The 25,360-nt window shown below is 45.4% G+C and overlaps 1 pseudogene; it reads left to right on the forward strand.

The window, feature by feature from the left end:
• Nucleotides 1–8,723: 8,723 nt before the first annotated feature.
• LOC140631514 (adenosine 5'-monophosphoramidase HINT1 pseudogene) lies at nucleotides 8,724–9,247 on the forward strand (annotated as a pseudogene).
• The last annotated feature ends 16,113 nt before the right edge of the window (nucleotides 9,248–25,360 follow it).

Consider the following 25,360-nt stretch of genomic DNA (forward strand, 5'->3'; position numbering starts at 1 on the left):
TGGAATGCCCATCAGAAATGCAAAAGACACCCCCACTCTCTCCTTGTCTCTTATACTCTTTTTCTTGTTTTCTGCCTTTTGTGTCTCTGTACTATGTGCTCATTGGTTTTCTCTACTTCTTCCTTCCAGTTCCCTAATGCTTGCTTTCTCTGTGTCTAATCTGCTATGTAATCCACCCATTGGGTTTTTAGATGAGAATCATCATATCCCAAGATGCAAAAATAAAAACAATATAAAAACATATTTAGTGAATAACCTCACTCCTGCCCCATTCTAGCCTACCTCCATGGGTGCCAATTTTTTTCTTTTTTAGTTTCTTTGGTGTGTTCTCAGAGTTTCCCCCCGGCCCCATAAATGTAAGCAAATACTAGTAAAAATGTTTTCTTATTTTCTTCCTTCCTCACATAAAAGGAAACATTTATACATCTTGCTTTGTGCTTTTATTTTGTTTTAAAATAGTATGTTTTGGAGATCTTTCCTTATCAACATTAGAGAGTTTCCTCATTCTCTTATTTGTTAATGGTTGCCTAGTATTTCATTACATAGATGAAACATAATTAATTTGGACAGCCTCCTATTGATGGCCATTTGAGTTATTTACAGTCTTGCTCTTACAAACAATGTTGCAATTGAATAACCTATACATAACTCATTTGCTGAATCAGAACATTATGAGTATTTAATTTTGTTGTGTATAACACATATAAAACTATACACATACAGGGGCACCTGGGTGGCTTAGTCGGTTAAGTGTCTAACTCTTGACACTTATTTTTAAATGTGGTCATCTCAGGTCATGAGTTCAAGCCCCATGTTGGGCTCCACACTGGGTGCAGAGCCTACATTTAAAAAAATATATATATATGCACACACACAACTTACATATATACACACACATATATATTCATGTCTATACATACTTTACATACACACACACACACATACACACACACACGCACACGTTCTCCATAGGGTTGGTATTCAGTTTTCTCCCTACCAGCAATGCATGAGTGAGTTGGTTTTCCCTCAGTCTTACCTATAGAATGTGTGGTCTTCCAGATTTTTCTTTAGTTAATTTTTACTTTCAATGGCTTATTTTTTATTTATAAAATCTCTGTTTCATTCTGTTCCAAATTTGTGATTATGTTTTCATTCTGTTCCAAATTTTGTGATTATACTTTGTGACTATATTCTTTAAAAGGTTTTAAAACATTCAAATATACTTACTTCAAGTTTTACATCTAGGCATGGGAGAATAATAAGACTTTGGTGCATCTGATTATTTATCTTGTTATATCAATGGACTCTCACCTCACTTCTTGCTGACTTATATTGTGAGTGTTTTGCTTGTAGTTTAGACTGTGTGCTCATGCTTGGCTGCATTTTTTTTTTTTTTTTAGTTTTTATTTATTTATTCACAAGAGACACAGAGAGAGGCAGAGACACAGGGAGAGAGAGAAAAGCAGGCTCCCCACAGGGAGCCTGGTGCGGGACTCCATCTCAGGACCCCAGGATCATGACCTGAGCCAAAGGCAGACGCTCAACCACTGAGCCACCCAGGCGTCCCTTGGCTGCTCTTTATCTGTGGAAATCCTGCAAAGCCTGGGCTAAGAATATTCTTTCAAAGTAGGCTTCCACTTGCTTTTGTGAGGCACCTCCCAGTTTTACCCACCCACCTATTTATGTTCATTTGTTGGCTTGGCATATTTTGCTCCATACCAGTAGTGTAAATTTGGATGTTGAGAAGGTAGGTCTGTGGTTATTAGGTTTTAGGAGAGACTGTTCTTTTACTCAGATTTAAGACTGAGACAGACAAGTGTCTTTCTTGATTCTCTTTCCTAGTAAATAGATCCTTTTTCTAGTCTATGCTTTCATTGACATTATTAGCCTATGGAGAATTTATTTAAGTTTTATGTGGGATGATCTCAGCTTCCATTCCCCTCTCCCTTCCCCAAGACATGATTGCCTTCTATTTCATTATACGTCATTATAACTCAGATCTGGTTTTCCTGGTTTGGAATGTACCTCAGGGCATCCAGAGCTGGTCTCCCTGCTTTTCTCTCTTGTTCTTACTTCTTCAGTTTTGACTCCTTGGGCTATCTATTACTTATTTTCAATCTCATCTATGCTTTCTGATACATGTCGTTCTATTTAATTCAGCCTTTCTAGGTGTTTTTGCAGCAGGATAGATTTTAAGAATAATTATTCTATAATATTTGATCTCACAAATATTATTTACTCAATAAATATTTCATTCAATAGCATTGAATGAAATAGCATTGAATGAAATAAATATTGGTTGATTGCCTACTATGTGCTAGACTATTCATTCTATTCTATTCTTTCTATTCTATTCTATTCTATTCTATTCTATTCTATTCTATTCTATTCTATTTCATTCCAAAAGATTCAAAAGACTGGTAAGGATAGTAACCACCAGTTAATTCACACACTGCTAGATGAAGGGGAAATTTTTTCCTGTTTTAACAAAGAGGTCTAAACCCATGGTAGATGATGGCTATGACTAGATTTGTGGTAGCTACATACTGACAACCTTTTTTTTTTTTAAAAAGATTTTATTTATTTATTCGTGAGATACAGAGAGAGAGGCAGAGACATAGGCAGAGGGAGAAGCAGGCTCTTCACAGGGAGTCTGATGTGGGACTCGATCACCAGGCTGGGATCACCCCCTGAGCTGAAGGTAGATGCTCAACCGCCGAGTCACCCAGGCATGCCCTGACAACATTTTTTTTTCCTGACAACATTTTTTAAAAAAGATTTATTTATTTGAGAGAGTGAAAGAGCATGCACAAGCAATTTATTTTATTATCTTATTTTATTTTATTTTTATTTAGATGAGAGGAAGGGCAGACGGAGAGAATTTTAAGCAGACTCCCTACTGAGCATGGAGCCCCATGCTGAGCTTGATCTCATGACCCTGAGATCAGAACCTGAGCCAAAATCAAGAGTCGGTTGCTTAACTGACTGCACCACCCAGGTGCTCCTGACATTTTTTTTTTTAAATATTCATGAGACACAGAGAGAGAGAGAGAGAGGCAGAGACACAGGCAGAGGGAGAAGCAGGCCCCACGCAGGGAGCCCTATGTGGGACTTGATCCCCGGACTCCAGGATCATGCCTTGAGCCGAAGGCAGATGCTCAACTGCTGAGCCACCCAGGCGTCCCTCCTGACAACATTTTTATGTGAGATCCATCCAACTTAAGTGGCACTAAAAGGGCATTGGTATTCCCTTGGTTTGCAGTTTATCCCACCTTGTTAATCTCTATTGATTAATAAAACAAGACTCTAGATTGCTAATGTACATATCATGGAAATGAGTAGTAGAAGTAGTCTCTCACTTTTTTATTTATGAGTGAGAGACAGAGACAGAGAGAGGCAGAGACATAGGCAGAGGGAGAAGCAGGCTCTTCATAGGAAGCCTGATGTGGGACTTGATCCTGGAACTCCAGGATCACACTCTGAGCTGAAGGCAGAAGCTCAACCGCTGAGCCACCCAGGTGTCCCTCTCACTTTTTTAAATCAATGAAAATAATGAGGTTGCTATAAGGAGAGCCTACTATGGAAATCTCCCAGAATGCTGGCACTTGTAGAAACTGGAAAGACATCAGGCTCCTCAGTCTCTCCTTTTGTCCGTTCTGTATTTTTCTTTCAGATGACATCTCCTTTCTTTTCTTTGCTCCATTCTTCACTTTCATCAGGCTGCCTTCTTGGCTCCAGCCATCTGCTTCAATGGTCTTGTCATGGCTGTTGAAAAAATGGCAGCCCAGCCTTTCCAAATGGCTCCCACAGTTTACCCTCTTGATTTTGTATGGCACAGACTTTCTAGCTCACAAAGACTATCACATACATTATTTGGCTATGCCTAACAATGTTGTGGCATTAAGCAGAATGTCATTATCCCTCTAATTATTTTTTTAATGGGAAAACAGAGAACCAGCAAGAAGAAGTACTTGCCCAACATTACATAGCCAACAAGTGGCAGAGCAGGGACCAAACCCTGGTTTTCTGGCTCAAGGCCAGTGCTTTCTCAGGAGTCCAGCTCACATACAGCTGCCTAGTAAATCCACATCCAAGTGAAATTCCAATGTCTGGAAAAATTGGATTTCTAACTCATCAGCAAGCTTTCAATTTTCTGATATTTCTATTAAAGAACAGTAGGTCTGGGACTTCTCTGTGAAAGTGGCGGTCCCTCAGATTATAGAGTTTAGAAAATTGGTGTGGCTTTTGTGAATGTTCTCAGGGCTGTGCCTGGCCATGTCTGGGAGTTTTGTGATGAGTTAATAGTGGCCAAGGGTTTGTGAAAACATAAATATCTCACCGAGCTCAAACCTGAATGGAAAAAAGAAAAAAAGAAATTCTGAGTAAGAGTCTGACTAATGACTCTTTGGAAGAAATTGAACAGTGTCTGAGACTTTTCCATCTGACTTTCAGCTAGAAAAGTTTCTTCCTAAAACCCCAGATCCCTGTGCATTTAAGCAACACAATGTACTGTGCGCATTCTATTGTACCTCATTGATGAAGTCTTTGCTCCACACCTACTGTGTGCTGGGTGCTGCTAGGAACTGATGATTACAGAGAGAGTGTAAAGGCATATAAGCCAGGACTCCATCCTTCCTGGAGACTATAATCCAGAGTTGTAGAACCATGATCAAGCTTATAGTCTCAGGAGCCAGACTGCCTGGTCAAAATACCTGCTTTTATGACAACCAACAATGTTGGGATAAGTATCTAATCTCTTTCAACCTCAGTGTCCATATATGTAAAATAAGGCCACTAATTATATCTACCCAGTTATACCTATAATCAGGGTGCTGATTAAGAAGTAATATATGGGGGATCCCTGGGTGGCACAGCAGGGGATCCCTGGGTGGCACAGCAGTTTGGCGCCTGCCTTTGGCCCAGAGCGCGATCCTGGAGACCTAGGATCGAATCCCACATCAGGCTCCCAGTGCATGGAGCCTGCTTCTCCCTCTGCCTATGTCTCTGCCCCCCTCTCTCTCTCTCTCTCTCTGTGACTATCATAAATAAATAAAAAGAAAAAAAGTAAAAAAAAGAATTAAAAAAAAAGAAGTAATATATGTAAAGGGCTTGGCATAGAATAAAAAATCTAGATGAAAGTTAGGTCATTGATGTAAAATCTTAGAGGAGGTTTAGTATGTGTGGTTTAGAAATGAGCTACAGTAGTCCAGTTTTTGGTTGGGTGTAGTTAACCTACTCATATAGCCAGAATGGGAAGCTCTTGAAGGCTTGGCAGGTGACAGAGATTTTACAGAGATCTTTCAGGGGAAGGAATAGTAGGAGCAGAGGTATGGAGGCAAGAAAGAGAGCCACATCAAGGAAATAGCTTGCGTTTAGGGGTAGGACTAGTATGTACCGTACAAGGAGGTAGGCATTAATAATTATAACTATTATAAATATTCCATATCTAATACTATCTGCCAGGCACCTTGGGAAGTGCTTTATTATGTAAATTATGATGTAAATTAATTCTCCCAAGAGCACATGACATCTCTCTGTGATAGTTGAAACTCATCAGTCAAATATCTCTTGTAGGGCAAAGCCCTATGCTGAGGAAAAATGGCTGGAAGTAAACAACAGGATGGTGTAGTAGGGAGAAGATCCAGATAAAGTAGGGGACCCCAGTTTCTGTGAACACCTGTGTGTACAACGCACATACACATACACACATAGTAGGGAAGGGTAACAGAGCAAGCAGTTCTTGAACTCCTCTGAAACCAATTTCAAAGACATTTTTCAGTACAACAGAAGATGGAGCCCTAGAGTCATGAATCTTGGCCAAGAAATCCTCTCCCATTTTCCCCACGTAGGAGTACAGGGAAGCATATCTTACTTAAACATGGACAACAGAATTGGGATTGCAGAGAAGGAAACCAGCTCCATTCAGTGTCCTTATAAGAAAAGAGATTAAAAAAAAAAAAAAGAAAAAAGATTAATGAGCACAATAACAGGCCATCAGACTATGAAAGCCTCTAGAGAGATTTGCCCATAAAACAAATGAAAATTTTAATTTAATATTTTAAAACAAGCTAAAAATTTTTTAATGACTAAAGCTATGAAATTAAAGCTTCACTCAGGATTATAAAGATTTGTGAATGAGGTGATGGCACAAAAGGAAGACTTGAAAAGAACTCATGTAGAGTTAAGAAAAACAACTTTTCTAAAAGGAAAAACCATTTCAGAAATGAAAAAAAAAAAAGAGTGAATGTAAGAGTGAACAAATAACACAAATAATGTCATAAGAGAAATAGATGAAAAGGAAGAAAATAAAAAAGAAATAAAAATAAATAGGGAAGTGAAAAAGAAAAGATATTGGAGAAAGTGATAGATATGGAAGACAGAGCAGATCCAACTCTTATGTAAAAGAGAACCTAAAGAAGAAAACTCAAGCAGTGGGACAGAGTAAATACACTATTGCAGTGAAATTTACTCCCTCCTCTCTATAACTAAGTAGACAACAATAAAATTGGTATTGATATAGACGATTTGAACAGCACAATTGATAAACTTGGCCCAATAGATGTGCACTGCATCCATGTGCTAAAGAAATACACCTTCTTTTCCAGTGCACATTAAATATTTTTCTAAATTGGCTGTATCCTGGGCCTTAAAATAAGTCTTAAAAATGAATTCAATTTCAATAGGTTGAAATTTTACAGAGAATATTCTATAACTCAGTGAATTAAGCTAAAATCAATTCTATGAACAAAAAAATAAAAGAAAATCCCCAAATGTTTGGGAATTAAATTCTTTCAAAATAACCCTAAGTCAGAGTATAAATTGAAAAATACTTTCAACTGAATGATAATAAAAACAGGATATACCAAAATATGTGGGATGTGACTAACATAATGCTTAGAGGAAAATTTATAGTCATAAATGCATACATCAAAAGAAGAAAGACTTACTATCAATAATCAAAATAACTATCTTCAGGTGCTAAAAAGGACAACAGATTAAAACAAAACAGTGTGAGAAGGAAATAATGAAGAGAAGAAATTAATGAAACAGAAAGCTAATATACAATAAAGGAAACCAATAGCCATAGCTTGGTTTTTAAATGATAAATAAAATTTATGAACCCTTAGGAATACTGATACAGACAAAGAGAAGGAAAAGACATAAATTGACAATATCAGGAATGAAAAAAAAGTACTATTAGTACACAGCCTACATACATTAAAAAGATCATAAGAAGTTATTATGAATAATTTTATACCAATAAATTTGACAATTTTGATAAAATCAATACATTTCCTTAAAGCAATAGCTTACCAAAATTTACAGGGAAAGAAATAAAATGTCTGAATAATCCCAAATCTAGAAAAAAATGTTTTTTCTTTTTTGATCCTGTATAAAATATTGTCTTTATATAGAAATCAACTGATTTAGTCAGGGTCATTGTCTCCAATGTGATGTCTTCCTGAGACATTTTTAAGAATAATTTGGATTATAAGTCAATTTAACTGTACACTGGCTATAAAACTGTTTCTCTCTCTCTTTTTTTAAATTAAGATATGCATACCATCAAAGTCACTTATTTATTTATTTATTTATTTATTGAAAGACTTTATTCATTTATTCATGAGTACAGAGAGAGAGAGAGAGACAGAGACACAGGCAGAGGGGAAGCAGGCTCCATGCAGGGAACCCAATGCGGGACTTGATCCTGGGACTCCAGGATCATGCCCTGGGCCAAAGGCAGGCACCAAACCACTGAGCCACCCAGGGATACCCAGGTCACTCTTTTAGAGTTTAAATTTTGTAGTCTTAAATACATGCACAATGTTGTGCAACCATCACCACTATCTACTATCAAAACATTTTCATTACCCCGGAAAGAAATCTCCTATCTATTAGCAGTCATTCTACATTCTCTCCTCCCCTCCCTCTACCTGTCCCTGGCAACAATTAATCTACTTTCCTTATCTATAGATTTGCCTATTCTGGGAATTTCATGCAAATGGAACCATAGGACAAGTATATGTGTTCTTGTGTGTCTGGGTGCATTCAATTAGCATAAGGCTTTCAAAGTTTGTCCATATTGTAGCATTTATTAGTACTTTATTATTTTTATGTCTGAATAGTATTCCATTGTATAGTTATACCACATTTTGTTTATTTAATGATCAGTTGATGGATTGTTCCCACTTTTTGACTATTATGAACAAGGGAGTTATCAGCATTCATGTATAAGTTTTTGTGTGGATCTACATTTTCATTTCTCTTGGGTATATACCTAGGTGTGGAATTGCTGGGTCATATGGTAACTCTGGGTTTAACTATTTGAGAAACTTCCAAACCATTTTTCCAAAGTAGCTGCACCATTTTACATTCCCACCAACAGTGTATGAGGGTTCCAATTTCTCTACGACCTAGTTAACACTTGTAGCTGTCATTTTGATTATACCATCCTAGTGCATGTGAAGGGGTATCTCATTGTGGTTTTGATTGGCATTTTCCTAATGATGTTGAACATCTTTTCATGTGCTTATTGGTCATTGTGTGTACCTTCTTTGGAGAAATGTCTATTTAAATACCTTGTTCATTTAAAAAGTTTTAAGTTACTTTTCTTATTGTTGAGCTGTAAAACTTGTTTATATATTCTGGATTTTAGATCCTTTTCAAGTTATAAAAAGCAGCTCTCCCCAGGACGGCCATGCAGGCGGAGGCCACAATGGCCGATGAGATCGCCAAGGTTCAGGCCGCCGCAGCCTGGAGGCGACACGATCTTCAGAAAGATCATCCGCAAGGAAATCCCAGCCAAAATCATTTTTGAGTGTCTTGCTTTCCATGACATTTCCCCTCAAGCACCAACTCATTTTCTGGTGATACCCAAGAAACATATATCTCAGATCTCTGTAGCAGAAGATGATGATGAAAGTCTTCTTGGACATTTAATGATTGTTGACAAGAAATGTGCTGTTGATCTGGGCCTGAAGAACGGTTATCGAATGATGGTGAATGAAGGTTCAGATGGGGGACAGTCTATCATGTTCATCCTCATGTTCTTGGAGGCAGGCAGATGAATTGGCCTCCTGGTTAAGCATGTTTTAGGGATAATTTTCCCTTCTCTAGGCAATGATCAATATTTCTAAGTTCCAGTATGTTAAACAGTATACTTACTTTTGCTTGTGTATGGATAGATTGAGGAAGTAATTTTTAAAACCCATACATAATAAAAGACAATGTTGCATCGTTAAAAAAAGTATATAAAAAGCATTTGATACAATTTAATACCCATTCATGATAAAAACTCTTAATAATCTAAAAATAGATGAGAACTGCAGCTGACATCATACTTAATGGTGGCATAGTAAAAGCTGTTCCTCGGAAAATGGGAACAAGACAAGTGTGCTGCCTTTCATCAACTTTATTCAACATTGTATTGGAGGTTGTGGTTAGTTAGGAGGTTGCAGTTAGTACAACAAGTAAGCAAAGGAAATAAAGGCATATGAATGGAAAGTAAGAAATAAAATTATCACTTTATGAAGATGACATATTGAGTACATTGAAAATTAAAAAGAATCTAATAATAAACAATTGAATTAACAATAAATTAGTAATGTCCCTGGATTCCAAGTCAGTGTGCCAGCAATGATTATAAAATAAAATTTAAAATCTTTAAAACAGTACTGAGGTAAATAACGTCATGGAGGGATATACCATGTTCATGAATTAGGAGAGTCAAAGTTGTAGAGAAGTCATTGCTCCCCAATTTGATCAATAGATATAATGCATTTCTATAAAATCCTGCTTTAATATGGAACTTTATAGGTCAATTCTAAAATTTATATGGAAATGCAAAAGGCCAAGGATAGTCAAGAATATATAGAAGAAGTATAAAGCTGGAATGGAGAACTTTTACCACCAAATATAAAGCCTTATTTTAATGCTATAGTAATTGAGTCAGTATGATGTTGGCATACATATAGAAAAATAGACCAATGGATGATAGAATAGGGTCCAGAAACAGACACACATTTACGGTCACCAGATTTCTGAGAAATGTGCCACTGAAATGCAATGAAAGAATGTTCTTTTCAATAAATGGTATGTGAAATTTGAGTACTCATATTGGAAAAACATGCATGTTGAACCTTCCTGGACTTCATGTAAAAGTAAATTCTAGATGGATATAGAACCAAATGAAAAAAAAGTAAAGCTTCTAAAAGATAACATAAGAAATCATCTTTAAGACCTTGGTGAGGGAAGATTTAGTAAGTAAGATTTTAAAAGGGCTTACTAAAGGAAAAATTTATAATTTAGAGTTTATGAAAATGAAGAATTTCTGTTCATGAAAAGATATGGATGAAGCAAAGAGGATAAGCCACAGAGCAGGAAAAAACTTTTTTTTTTTTTTTTTTTTTTTAATTAAGTAGGTTCCAAGCCCAGCATGGAGCTCAACATGGGGCTTGGATTCACAACCCTGAGATCAAGACCTGAGCTGAAGTCAAGAGTCAGATGCCTAACTGACTGAACCACCCAGGCACCCCAGATGAAACCATTTTTAATAGACATGTCCAACAAAGGATTAATATCTAAAATATAAAAAAATAAAATCTAGAATATAAATAAGCTTCTACTAATCCATAAGAAAAAGACAGACAACCCATGGTCAAACCATTGACACAAGTGTTTAGTAGTATTTTTTAAAGATAAACATACATATATCCTATGGTCAGGTAATCCCAAACCTGGGCATATGCCCCCAAGGAATGATTGCTATGCCCAATTAAAGCTGTGTACTAGAATGGTCATAGCAGTGCTATTTCTAACAGCCCAAATGGAAACCACTAAAATGTCCATTTATAATAGGATGGGTGAATAAACGGTAGTATTTTTCATGCTGTGGAATTCTACACTGCAAAACAAATAGCCAACAAAGAGTACAGGAAACAATTATGAATGAATCTTGCATGTAAAATGTTGAATGAAGGAAACCAGGCACAACAGAATGTAAATTGTATGATTCCATGTATATGAAGTTCGAAATAGGGAAAACTCATCTATGGTAGCAGAGGGCAGAAAGGTGGTCATTTTGTGAAGGTTTAGGGATCGGGTGACTACGTGGTGGGGCTTCTAGACAGCACCCAGTTCTTTATTTCTTGGTCTAGGAGGTACTTATATGAGTTAGATGTGTCTATTGCTTATATTTCTTGAGCACATGCTCTTTGTACACTTTTCAGTATATATGTTACACTTCAAAAAAAATTTACTTCCTTTAAAGAGATCTTATATTTTAAAGATATATACTGAACTATTTATAATTTGCCTCAATATAATCCAGTGAGGATGCACTGTGTGTGCCTGTGTGTGTGTGTGTGTAGGGGAGTGGGGAGTGTATGAATGAAGCAGATTAGCTACAAGTTAATTATTAAAGATGGCTTATGGGTACATGGAGGCTTATTATACTCTTTGCTTTCGTATATATTTGAAATTTTTCACCCCCAAAGTTAAAAGATAAAAGCAAAAAGCCCCAAACACTAGAGTTTGGCAAGGGACTTGATGGAGATGTAATTTGCATATCCATCCACCTTGGAGAGGAGGGGAAGTCACTGGAAGTGCTATTTGCAGAAGGCCTCAGAATCCTACTGCGCAAATGCATTTTGAGGATGGGAATTAAGTCCCTGGCACACAGGGGCTGGAGATTTATGTGTAAAAGGGGTTAAAAATCAATCCTATCCCAGTAAGATGCTCAGTAAATTGCCCAGGAGTCAGAAAACTCAGAGGACAAGACCTCTAGCTACTAGGAGTCCGTGTTCTGGTAATTTCACCATCAAGCCTCTCTTCTGACTGCGCTTGCCCCAGAGTCAGCTCACCAATCCCTGTGGCTTCCGCTGCCACCCTGAGGCTGATGATTCTCAGATCTCTCCTTGCCCCAGGGTGCCAGGCTTGGGTGCTCACTGCAGGCGGGGGTTGGGAGGGGGTGGGTTCCCTTGGTTGTCCCAGAAACTTCACATTCACCTTGTTCCAGAGGAGCTCTATCCTCTCCCTCCTAAACTTCCCTTCTCCATTTCAGGGGATGCTTCCTACTGGCCCCTAGTCACCAAGGCAAAAACCAGTGGGGTCATCTTTATGTGCTCCCTCCCCCTCCTCCTAGCCTCTCCCCTGACTGCACCCAGCGTCTTCTCAGAGAGTCTGCCCTTTCCTAAACCTGCAGCTGGCGCCTGGGGCCAGACCTCCCCATCTCTCCCAGGGCCTGTACACAGCCCCAGTCCAACCACCGCCCATGCCTCCGTGTCACCAATTTGGGAAGGGCACCAATTAGGAGTCATGCATACAGGGTGCAGAATCTTGGAGGCAGGGGAGCTGGCAGTGAGGGGAGGGTGCATACTGTAGATATTGGGGGATAAAAGGTCAAATCAAAAACGACCGTTTGGAGCATCTACTGGGAGCAGACACCACATTGAGCGCTTCACCTGCCCTCCCCAGCCACCCAGCAGGCCCCGCCCCCGTGCCTGACAACCTGTGGAAGTGATACGCCACCAAGTTTGTGTTGAAGTTGTACCGGTCCTGGCACATCTTTGGGGCTTTGACACTGGCTGCCTTGGAGTGGGGGCCCGCCACAACCACAGTCACGTTGACCCCTGGCACCTGGACCATGTCCAGCCCTACCTGCCAGTCATGATGGGTGTTGTCCGCCAAATACTGGGGACACTTCCTCACAAGAGCTGGATGTGGCCCTGGCGAGGTAATGCTGGTGGCTGGGGAGTGCCAGGGGCAGGTGCTGAAGGGCACCCTGCTGCAGGGCATTGTGGCAGGGGACACAGGGGCCATCAGGCGGCAGGAAGTGCTGTGTGTCCCCGAGGAAGGAGCCCAAGCACTGGTGGCTGGTCACATCCTTGCCGTCCCCCTCCAGCCAGGAGCCAGGCAGGAGGGCAGCAGCCAGAGGAAGATGCCTAAGAGAAGCACGAGGGAGGCCATGGAGCTGCAGAGATGGAGCTGGGGACACTTGTGTACGTGGAGTGGAGCACGCACGAGAAGGGAGGGTAAGAAATAGTTCTTCTCACCTTCTTCCTCACCTCAACGTCCCTGCTACAGACTCAGCCACACCCAGCCCTCTTTCTAGCACCTCCACGTCCTGTGTGGGGAGGTCTCCTAGGCAACGGTGCAGCTGGGATGGGGTGCAGAGCAGGAGCTGAGAGCGGCTCCACTGAGGGAGCTCGGGGGTGCTCCGGAAGGGAATAGGCCCTGTTCTGAAGCCAGTGGGTCTTGGCCACAAGTGTGTGACCAACCATCCCAGGGTGCCCAGGACAGGGATTGTCAATGCCCAAACCGGAGAAGCCCGGGCAAGCGTGGACAAGCTGGTGACCCCCGCCATGTACCCAGCCCTGTACCCAGCTGGTGCTTAACCTGATCTGTGAGAAGTAGGACAGAGGCCCTCTAGATGCTGCAGAGCCACCTGGCTCTGGCCCCACTGTGGCACCTGCCTCCGTGGGACCTTGGGCGCTCTGCTGAATGGGTTCTAGCTCTGGATCTGTGAAACCATGGGCCGGAGCCTACATTTCCACATCTGTAAATAGGAGTATTGATCCCCTGGGGTCATTGTGAGCATGAGAGAGCCTGGTGGGGCCCTCTGACGGATGGCTGCACATGTTGTTGTCATCTTCTCACTTCGGTGAAGTACCCCAGAGGGACCCCAGACAACTGAGTCCAGCTGGTGGTTGCCGTGTCCTTCCACCATTGTGGCATCATGTACTAGTTCTGCTTCCAGGCCTTTCTGACAGAGACATGTGTATGAGCCACTTAATCATGGTCAGCACCCTTTCACCTGCTCTCATTTGGGACACAGAATCCACAGAGCCCCCAGATCTGGATGCCTTCATTTAGAATAATAATACTGAAGGCTAATAATAATACAAAGCTGATATTCGTTGAGTCCTTATTATATGCCAGGCATCTGCTAAGTACCTTGCATCTAGGCGTCCTCACCACGGTCCCATAAACCAGCTCTGTGATTTTTCCTATTTTACATATGGGGAAACTGAGGCTCAACGGGGTCGTTCTGCAAGTCATGAGCTGATAAGTGGCAAGCCAGCATTATGGACTTTCCTGAAGCCCTTCTGGATTGTGCATTCGACAGGGACAAGCCAGGGACAGTGGGCGAAATCCTGTCGGCAAGGTGTCAAGCACCCAAGGTGGAGGGTGCCAGGCTGCTTGAGGCAGGAGAGAAGAGGTGGAAGGAAGGACGTGGGGTTGGTGGATTGGGCAGCCCCAGTGGGTGCGGGCATCCCGGGGGGCAGGTTAGGGCACCCGATTGGAATACCAGAGCTTACGTTCTCTTGCAGTGTGATCTTGGCCGGTCCACCTCCACTTTCCGCCATTAGTTTTCCCACCAGAACAATCGTTGGGAACCTGGTGGTCATCATTTCTGGTGCTGCTACTTCATGATAGCCTAGCACTTCCCGTGGATTGGAGGGTTAATCTTTATAAGATCTCTCATGAGTAGGTAGCTCTGTTCTTTTAATTTTACATGGAAGGAAAGCGAGGCACTGGAGAGGTGATGTGACTTGCACCAGGTCTGAGGCAGCACTGGGCTTGAGCCTGGGCCAGTCTGCTGTTGGGGCCCGAGGCTGTAATCTCTGGGCTAAATCCAAGGAGCCCTCAAGTTCCTACCAGCAGGATGAGCTCCGGAGTCCCCAGGGACCTTCTCTCTTGCTAGGACCAGGGAAGTCATGTGGGTGAAGCAGGGAAGGAAGTCCCAAGGGGAGGGGTCCTTCGGGATTGCACACAAATGGGTCATCTAAGTCAGAGGCTGGGCTCCCGGGGCTCCCTTAACAGTTCGATGCCCCTTCTGTGGCCTCCTTCCCCCTCTCGGACCCCAGGTACCTGGTGCTCCCACCAGCCTTCCCCTGGATGTATCAGACTCTGCTTCTCGATGCTCTGGTCTGAGACGGGGCTCAGCCAAGGGAGAACGGGATGTAGCTCCCACTGCTCTTGCACATAAGGAGATGGGGGGCCTCTCTGCTCAGCTCACAGGCTTGCGTCCCTTCCATAGAATCTGTTGGGACATGATTCTAAGGAGTCTCTGCTTGTCTCCTGAATAGCTCTGGTTCTGGACTACTTTTTTGAGGGCATAGCAGATGGCCCTGGCCAGTAGTGATCTTGCCTCTCTCCAGGGCAGGGCCGTTTGCTAGCAGCTCCCTTATAAGATGGGCATTTCCTAAACTTGGGGTTCCTCCCCTGTGACGCATATGCACTGCGGGCCCAGCAGCCACCAGGGCCCACCTCCAGCTGGGCCCCGCGGGACTTGGCGTGAGCGAACAAGAATCTCCCGCTGCCCTCTGTGCTGTGAACAACTCAGTCCTTGGCCTCTGACCCAGACGTTTAGTGTCTTCCTCTGGGAACCAGGGCAAGCCTACAAGGAGGGTAACATCTCCCACCTGCACGGCTCTTTACGGTTCTGGTGATGAGGTTGGGTGCTGCACAGTCATGGCTTTCTGGAAGTGGGAAGAGCAAGAGCCCTGTGGGGGCCACGATGAGGGATAGAAGAACCCCATGGATGGTATCACACAAGTGGTGATGGAGGATTGAGGAACGAGCCGCGCTCACTGTCCTTCCTGTTATTGAGGCTGTAGGGCTAGAGGTAGGAGGGAAGCAATTGGCCTGAATGTCACTTTGGCTGGGAGGAGGAGGAAGCGCCAAGGAGTCCCCGGAGCTGACAGCTGACAGCTCTGGGCAGATCCAGTCTGAGCCCAGGCTGCCACAGGGCTGTTTGACACCCCAGCATATGATGGGCAGCAGCTAGTGACATTTCTTCAGGGGACTGATAAACCTGTGTAGCCTTGGCGCTAATCTGGGGCTTGTGTTTGGCTTTCTGGGCCATTTGCCCTTTGATAGGGGTGCACCTTCCAAAAGCCACTCCCCAGGGACGGATGGAGGGCCCCACCTACTGCCTCCCCCTGGTGCCCCGGCTCAGTCGTGAGCAGTGAGGTCACTGGCTGTGGCTGCCTCCTGGGAGGGCTCACCTCTCAGCTGCTGCTCTCTGGGCCACGGGGCTGGAGAGGTATGTGGACCTATTTGGAACGTTCGGTGGAGGTCAGCTGCGGCCGGGTGGGAGGAAGCTTCCTCTTGGCCAGCTGGAGCCGACTCGGGAAAGCACACAGCTGGTAACATGCAATCTACGTGTTTTTTTAGCTCGCTCCGGATTTGGACCTTTACCCTGCGCTTTCCATTCTCTGTGCATTTTGCTCTCTCCGTGACCTGGTCTTCCCGCAGCTCTTGGCACCCCTCCGCCCAAGGCTCAGCTCCACTGGCCCTAAGTAGCTCTTTGGTGGCTGGGAGGGATTTCTGACCCGGTTCCCATCCCACAAACCTCCCAACTTCTCAGCACAGACTTGGCTAATTGATCTGGAGGCCTTGCCAAAAAGCATATCCTGGAGGCCTGTGGAGCATAAACGTTAGGGCAGGTGTAGGGCCCGGCTGGCCTCAGCTGCCCGGAGTTATAAAAAGAACAGAAGTGCCTGTGGCGGGTGGGTGACTAATGGTGGCCGCGAGGGTGTCACCATCAGCTGTTGGGTGAGGTGATGTGAATCGAGCCTCCCTTAGTTCTGAAGGCCTGAGTATCTCTGAAGGCCTCTATCCTTTGTTACCTCACAGCCTTCATGGGGAGAGGTTCAAACCGTTAGAAGAATGATCTAGCCCTCTGGAGAGCACTGCTCACTCAGTGTGGAGGGCTGAGGGAGGAGACCCCAATGCTAGTCAATATGGTACACTTTTATTGAGCACCTACTGTGAGCCATGCCTTGGTGAGATGGCACCTGAGCCGGGCCCTTAAGACAATTGATAAGAAATGCTTCACTGGGAAGTATGTGTCTTGATGGGTTCTGGGATGAGGTGCCTGCTGACAAAGGACCCGAAGGAGGAGTCCCAGCTTGCAGGTGGAGGTGGGGGGAAAAGCCACCCCCACCCCGGCTCAGGAAAGAGCCTGAGTGCAAAGCCCTGCAGGCTGAGTCATGGGAGGGTGTTGGGTAGCTCAGAGGCCCCCCGCCGAGGTGATCTCATTCATGAGCTGACGGAGCAGGGCCAGAGCTCCCCAGCCAGTTAGCAGCAGAGTTTTGACCAGATCCCTGGCCTCCCAACGTCCCTGCTGAGGGTTTTCTCTCACTGGGCAAATGCTAGACATGATGCAGAGCCTCACCTTCACCACTGGAATCACAAGTGGGCATGCATCCAGGTCACCTGATCTGGGTTCAGGGTTTGTACATGGAGAGCAGAACTGGAAGAGCAGGTGTTTCCTGGGCCCTGGGTGGTGCTTGCTACAGCACCCAGTACATAGTCGGTGCTCAATAAAGGCCTTGCCCTCCTTTGGAGGACACAAGACAATGATCAACCCATGATGACTTTGAGGCTAGGGCTTGTGAAAGTTCTGTGCTGATGGAAAGCAGGGATCCCACAGCAAAGTGTGGGTGCTTGTGATCCCCCTGTAGCCCATCCCCATTTGAAGGAGTCCGGGTCATCCTGGAAATGAGCAAATGTCAGTTCACCTCCAACCCACCTGTGGCAGACGGGGAGGCCTTTCAATCACTCAGGGCATCCAGTTTTAAGGGCTAAGAAGGAAGCAAAATGCCAATAATATTATGCCTCCTCTGCCCCAGCTCTTAAAGGACTTCCAGATATATATCTGGTATTGTGTGCATCCATCCTCAATGGGAGGTAGATTTCTAGTCTTGTTTTCCAGGTTTAAAAATGGAGTGCTCCGGGGGGATCCCTGGGTGGCTCAGCGGTTTGGCGCTTGCCTTCGGCCCAGGGTGTGATCCTGGAGTTCCGGGATCGAGTCCTGCGTCGGGCTCCCGGCATGGAGCCTGCTTCTCCTTCCTCCTGTGTCTCTGCCTCTCTCTCTCTCTCTGTCTATCATAAATGAACGAATGAATGAATGAATAAATAAATAAATAAATAAATAAATAAATAAATAAATAAATCTTTAAAAAAAATGGAGTGCTCCAATAGGTGGCTTTGGGTGAAGAAAGAAAGGTGTCATTACAGAGGTTCAGTTCCGTCATTAGAATGCCACCCTGCTATGTACCCCAGGATGCTGAAAACACATAGACCACAAGAGTATTGTCTTTCTGAAATACGTCAAATATAATTCAGATAGACATCTTTATATTTTCCATTGATATATAATTTAATAACTATATAATAATATATAAATAAAAATTTATATTAAATATATAATAAGCAATGCATTTTATACACCATGATATAATTACATATTTTATAGCATATAATGTATAATGTGTAAATACATTATTCTTTTAATTTTAATTTTAATTCAATTAATTAACATATGGTGTATTATTAGTTTCAGAGGTAGAGTTCAGTGATTCATCAGTTGTATATAACGCCCAGTGCTCATTACATCATGTGCCCTGTTTAATGCCCGTTGCCCAGTTACCCCATTCCCCACCCACCTCCCTTTTAGCAATCCTGTTTGTTCATAAATTGTATATTAAAATAGAGATTATATAATATGAAATATAACATAAGGATATATGTATTAAAAATATGTATTTGACATGCTACTATAAGCACCTCTCACACTATATCCTAACAATTTCGCCCCTTGGGGTCTAAACACCCCAGTATACGACCATGATTGGCTCATGTGTCAGCTTGAGTGAGGAATCTGATAGCAGGTTTTATATCTCACTAAATTTTCTGAAGCCTAATGCTGGTCCCAGCCCCTCATAGAAGCTTCCAGGGGCTGCTGAGAACCTTCTGGATGGACTAGTCTTCAACAGGGCTTTTCAGCCCTGAAGAGGTCGGATCCTGCCCCAGCCTCCCCACCAGCCTTTGACTACCTCCTCCGACTGTGCAAGCGCGGGCTTGGCATCCCTTCTCCGTGCCCTCACAGCACCTGTACCTCCCCTCATCCCAAGAACACCCTCATAGACATGGACTCAGAATACAGACTGGTCTGCCATGGTCCCCTCCGGATCCCTGATGTTGGGCACAGAACTGGGGAGGGGGAGTTTATTAGATGCTGATGGCGAGTTGGAAGATGGAGCAAGGAGAATCTGTGTCCTGGGGGGTCTAGGGGCACCCTAGGGAGATGCAACCCCCTCAGGCATTTTGCTGAGTTGGCCCATTTTGGAAGGTTGGGCTCATCACCTTGGTTTCCAACCTAACCATTCATTCCCCTCCCTCCTTCCCAATAGAAACCCAATTTCGTTCATCTCACGAGCAGCCATGTGCTTCTGAGGATGGCCTCAGCTCTTGTCAGGCACTGGCTGTGGAGGATTCTGGGTATTAAAACTTGAGGGTACAGTGTTGTAGGTGGGCCTCTGGAAGCTTCTACCTGGCTCTTTAAATGGAACACCAGAAAATGTGGAATTCTGTGGGACAAATGTCTTCAACCTAAAACATGGAAAGGAACAAAAAGGCAGGGGAAATTGTTTGGATCAGGGGTCATCAAACCTTGCTTGTAAAGACTAAGTAATAAATATTTCAGTCTTTGCAGCTCATTCTGGCTCTATGGAAATAACTCCACTCTGCTTTGCAGCATGAAATGAAGCTGAGAAAGTATAAACAAGTGAAGGTGGTTGGGTGTATGTCCAAAAACAGGCCTTGGGCTGGGTTTGGCCCCACGTGTACCTTGCCCACCCATGGCTGAGATTACAGGAGTCTTCTCAGACACATCAGCCAAACACATTGTGTGAACCTTGTCTGGACCCTGATTTGAACAAACCAAGTCTTTGTTTTAACAAACCTTAAAACAAAACTAAGGAAAACAAAAATTTTTGTGATCGAGAAATTTAAACAGTGAGTGCATATAAGACCATTTTAAGAAATTGTGATTAATTTCGTTAGATGTGACAAAGGCATTATGCTTTTTGTTGTTGCTGTTGTTGTTTAAAGAAGAAAGAGTCTTAATCTCCTTAAATATCTTTAAAAAAAGCTACTGATACTAAATGATGGGTGATGTCTGAGATTGCTTTAAAATAACCCAAGATGGGGGCGCCTGGGTGGCTCAGTCAGCTAAATGTCTGCCTTGGGCTCAGGTTGTGATCCCAGGGCCCTGGACTTGAGCTCTTCATCGGGCTCCCTGTTCAGTGGAAAACCTACTTCTCCTTCTCCCTCTGCTGCTCCCCTGCTTGTGCTCTCTCTCTCTCTCTGCGTCAAATAAAGAAATAAAACCTTAAAAAAAAATAACCCAGGATGTATGGAGGGAGAGAGGGTAACAGTGAAACAAGACCTATCTCGTGCTAACAATGATGGAAGCTGGGTTGTGGGTAAATGTAGGGGATGTCGGGGGCAGGTGGTAGCTTCATACTACTCTGTCTTCTTTTGTGTATGTCTAAAAATTTGCATAATAATAAAATTTTAAAAAGAGACGACAAGAAAAAAACTCCCTTTTCCACTGCCTCTGGTCACCATTGCATTTGGTGAACATATGCATTGGGCTGGCGCTAATGCAGCTATTTTGTGATTAAGAGGGGACAAGCCTGAGGACAAGACTAAACACAAACATGGCAGAGTGGAAAGGGGAAGAAAATGGGTGCTGGATAATTTTGTTAGGCTGCCAAATTAATCAGGGAGGCACAGGTGTGTTTCAGTATTCCATATTATGTGGAGTAACAAATTAAGCCATATTTTAAAATTGATTTTGTTACATGTCACCCAACTGATATAGAGAAAGGACCAGAATCCTTTCTGGTCCTGGCCCATGTTTGCTGCAGGATGCCACCATGACATCTAAGAGGACGCCAGGATTTGAAGAAAGGCTTGTGAGCAATGAGTCCTGGCCAAATTTCTCTGAGACCTTTTATCACGAGCCAAGGGGCTCCAGGAAATAGGAGACGGTCTCTGCTTTCTGCCTGCCTCTCTTGAGCTCCAAGGGGCCAATGTCAGGGGCTGTACTGGACTTTGGTTTGCAATTGTAAATCTACAGTTTTGGGAAAGGAAATGGCAGTAACAGAATTCCTGAAGGACAGCTGGACTTTCTGGCATCCCTCCTTACAAGGACAAGGAGACCTCCTCTCCCTGAACCCCTCTCGACATGCAGTAACCACAACTGTACAGTGTCTACACACAGGGCACAAACAGCATTGTTTCTAACTGATCTCATGGTTCAGCCGGTCTCGGGGGTGTCAGCTGTTCTGTAATGTATGACAAATCACTGTGGTTAACTTAACCCATCCGGGTCTCCTAGATACAGTCACTAGACACTCGCCAAGAAATGTGCAAAGGGAATGCTAGGGGGTGGGGGAGGAGGAGCGGAGAAGGGTGATGTGGAGAAGGACCATAAGGCATGGTCTCTGGTTGCTCTGGATGCTCCTGGAGCTCTGTCTAGACCCAGATTCAGATAGGACTTGAGGCCAGGCTTTAGGGACTGGGGATAGGGGATGAGGGAGGCAGCCTTTAATGAGGAGCAGGTCATAGATCCTCAGTGAGTTCGTTCTCATCCTAATTTGGCCCTGATTTTCAAAGCTTCGCCTAAAATAGTGATTCTCATATTTGAGTGTGCATTAGAATCCCCTGGAAGATTTGATAAAGCACAGGTTGCAGGGCCCCACCCCAACAAGATTCTGGCTGAACCTCAGGTGGAGCCTGAAAATTCAAATTTATAACAAACACCTAAGTGATGCTGATTCTTTTTTTAAATTTAAATTTAAATTTTTTATATATTTTAATTTTTTTAGTGATGCTGATTCTGCTGGTCCCGGGGACCCTGATTTGAGAACTACTGACCTGAAACTTGTTAGTGAGACTGTGGCTCTCAAGTGTCAGGAGGAAGAGACCCAAACCTTTCTTCTTCTCTTAGGAATGAGGTGAGAACCAATGATGAGTAGCCAAAGGCCTGAGGTCCTGGGTGGGAGGAACCAACAGGGTGATGCCCTGGGATCCTCTGGCCAGGAGCCAGGAGTCTTGGGGTGTTATCCTGCCACCGAACGAACCTACTATGTGGCCTCGGGGAAGTCACCTCTGCTCTCGGAGCTTCAGTCTACCCTGTGTAAAAAAACGAGCAGATGGCACTTTTCTGTGTGTGTTCTAGTTTTCTCAACAGAAAGGCTTTTAGAAAGAAAAAAGGAAGACAAACTGAACTTGAACTACGTGGCCTCTGAGGGGATGAGGGTGGGAGAACCTTGTGCAGACACCATGGTGCGCTCTGAAGCCTGTGGGCTTTGGTTTGGACACAGGTTTTCCACTGAACTTGCCCCGAGCCCCTCTCCTTCTGGAATCCCTGTTGCACTCACAGCTGACTCTGCTCCTTTGTCCAGAGCATGCTTCTCTTTCCCGTCTTACCTGGTTTCCGGCTTTCTCGTGCACCTGTCACGTCTTCCATTGGGTTGCTGACTGTGTGCCGTGCCAACTGTTTGCATCTCCCCCTCCTCTCCCAGGGCATCAGACAGAAGGAGCGTTGGGTGAACGTTGGAGGGCCATCAGGAAGAGAAACATCTGAGCCATACTCCATTGTGCAAGAATCCCAAGGTGGGAGACGGGGAAGCCAGAGCGTGCCTTCCGAGGAGGGTCCCCAGCTGATGCCTGTAGATTTTTTTGCTTTGGCCCTGTGCACCTCCAGAAATGGGGCCTGCCACCCAGCCATTTCCTCTACCTTCTGCCCAGACTCTGAGTTATGCTCCCCTGTCCCCTCTTCCTAACAAAGGCTTCCTCAGTAGAAAAGAGCTTGGACATACAATACTTGCCAACAAAAGCAACCGTCGTAGCCCCAGGGAAGGGGGTGGGGGTAGAGAACCCGGGTGAGGTTTTGCTCTCTGCTCGCCAGGACTGGCTCCAGGGAAGGCCCCAGCCCATCGCTCATGAGTCAGGCTGCTGGGGTCCCAGCTGCAGTTTGTCCCTCTTGACTTACCAAGTCTAAGGCAGGAAGAGTGGGGTGGGGCCCTGGGAGGGGGCTAGGCAAGCTGCTGGGGTGGCGAGGGAGAAAATTAGCAATCACAGGCCTTGGCTCTTCTGTCCCCACAGGGCCCCCACACTGCAGCTGGGAAAACTGAGACCTCGGGAAGGGAGGTCATTTTATCTTGAGCTCATTTAGGGGATTTGTGGACGGCCAGATGGAGACACTTCTAGCCTGGTCATTTCACAGTCTCTCCTCCAAATTCCCACTGACACATGCCGCACCCCCCCAACCTTACATTTTTTTTTTTTTTTAAAGATTTTGCTTATTTATTCATGAGAGACACACAGAGAGAGGCAGAGACATAGGCAGAGGGAGAAGCAGGCTGTGGGGAGCCTGAAGTGGGAATCAATCCCAGGATTCCGGGATCAGGACCTGAGCCAAAGGCAGATGCTCAACCGCTGAGCCACGCAGGTGCCCCCACCCCTCACATTCTTGCTCCATCTGCCCTACACACAAAACCACAGTCTGGCTCCTGACTTCATAGATCTTAAGGGACCAGAAAGAGAAGAAAAAGGAACTCTATTTTTCCTGAACTTAATATAGATCAGTTTGGTGGTGCCATTTTCAAATAACTGAATGGTCTCGGTATTGCTTGGAATAGAATATGCTCTGCATTTCCACAGAACCTCAGAGTTTGCCTGGGATTCCTGTGAGTCTCATGGTTTCCCCTTTGGCAGATGATGTGCTGCAGCCCAAAGAGAAAAATGACTTGCCCTCAGTCACACAGACTGTACTTGGCAAAGTTCAGCCTAGGGTAGTCTACTGACCCCTAATCTTATCTCTTTTTTCTGGCTCAGCACCAGGGGCTGGATTCTGATCTGTCTCTGTTGCAAATGAGCTGTGTGACCCGGGACACTGCTTCAGCTCTCTGAACCGGCTTTCACAAAAGCTTGCTCACTCTATCAGCACTGCCTCTCAGGAGGCCCAGGGCCAGGGCCTGGGGGCCACAGGGATGAGGAATCCAGCTCTCTCTGCCCACAAGACAGGAACATATTCAGAGCCCAGCAAGGGTGCAGACTGGGAAGCCTCACGTCATCAGGGGAAGAGTGCAGGAAGCCAAGGCCTCTCTCAGGGGATCCAGGGATTCCCAGGAGAAGTCTGGTTAGGGAATTTCCACCCACAAGTTGGTCTCCTTTTAAGAAGGCCCCACAACAAAATGTCTGGACTCAAAAGCAGAACGATTAGGGGTCTTTATGCACTTTATACAAAGATTCTTTATTCCACAGTTCCTTAAAATACACTCACTCACACACACACACACACACACACACACACACACACAAAACTCCTTTCTCCAATTCCCACCTCTGGCTTGCTTGAAATACAGTTCATTTGCAAATTGTTGGGAACACATTTATACAGTCAGGCAGGAGCTGGGCTATTTGCCCTGACTACTGAACTGGTCTCAGGAATATTGCAAAACCAGCAAACCACTCTCATCTCTGACTCTTGGTTTCTTCCCACCTTGGGCTGTGGAGGGGCTATGGGTGCCAGAGGGGGAGGATATTTATTTATTGAACAGCTACTAAGTGCTATAGTTAACACTCTAAGGGAGGCTCAGGGCTAGGATTTCAATGAGGGTTGTGTGAGCATCAAGCCCAGGCTCTCTCCTCACCTTGCCGAGCCCCACTCTCCACTAGGACACAGGCCGCCCATTGCATTTGGGGGCACAGAGAGCTGTAGTCTGTGAAATGGGTAGATCCAGGGGGTGTGTGTCAAAGGTTAGATGGGGGGGGGGGTATGTCAAAGGTTAGAGAGGGCGTCAAGACCATGAGGAGAGAAAGGAGGCACCCTCCGGCGGGGAGGAGAGGTGCTCACGGTCTCCCCATCCACATGGAGTTGGACACCCCTTGGGCCCAGGGGCTGGAGAGGGAGCCCCGCGGTCAAGGAAGGGGAGCGGAGGGGACGAGGAAGTCGGCTGCGGACTGTCCCCTCCGCCCCCCATCCCCGGGGTGGGGTGGGGGGAGCCCAGGCGGCTGGCTCCGCGTGGCACTTCCGATCCGGCAGGGCCGCGCGCCCGCTGCGCTCCCCGGCCCCGCGCTCCGCCCCGGCCGCGCGGCGCCCCCCGCCCGCCCTCCCGCCCCGCCCCGCCAGCGAGCCCACCCCCGGCCCGGCCCGGCCCGGCCCGCGCCGCCGCCCCCTCGGCGCTCCCGCCGCGTCCCGCCGCGTCCCGGAGCGTCCCGGAGCGTCCCGGAGCGTCCCGGCGCGGGCGGCCCGACCGGCAGGCGGCAGGCGGCAGGCGGCACGGGGGGCGCTGGCGCGTCGGCCGCTCCGCTCTCCCGCCGGCGGCCTGGGGCGCGGAGCCCGCGGTCCGGGAGGCGGCGGCGCAGGCGGAGGCCGGGGCGGGCGCTCGGCAGTCGGGGCGCGCTGCAGCCTCGGGGCTCGGGGCTCGGGGCTCGCGGCTCGCGGCTCGCGGCTCGCGGCTCGGGCGCCCTCGGCCCGCGTCCGCGCGGCCAC

This window comes from Canis lupus, chromosome 4, assembly GCF_048164855.1.
Source record: "Canis lupus baileyi chromosome 4, mCanLup2.hap1, whole genome shotgun sequence".
NCBI classification, from domain to species: Eukaryota; Metazoa; Chordata; class Mammalia; order Carnivora; family Canidae; genus Canis; species Canis lupus.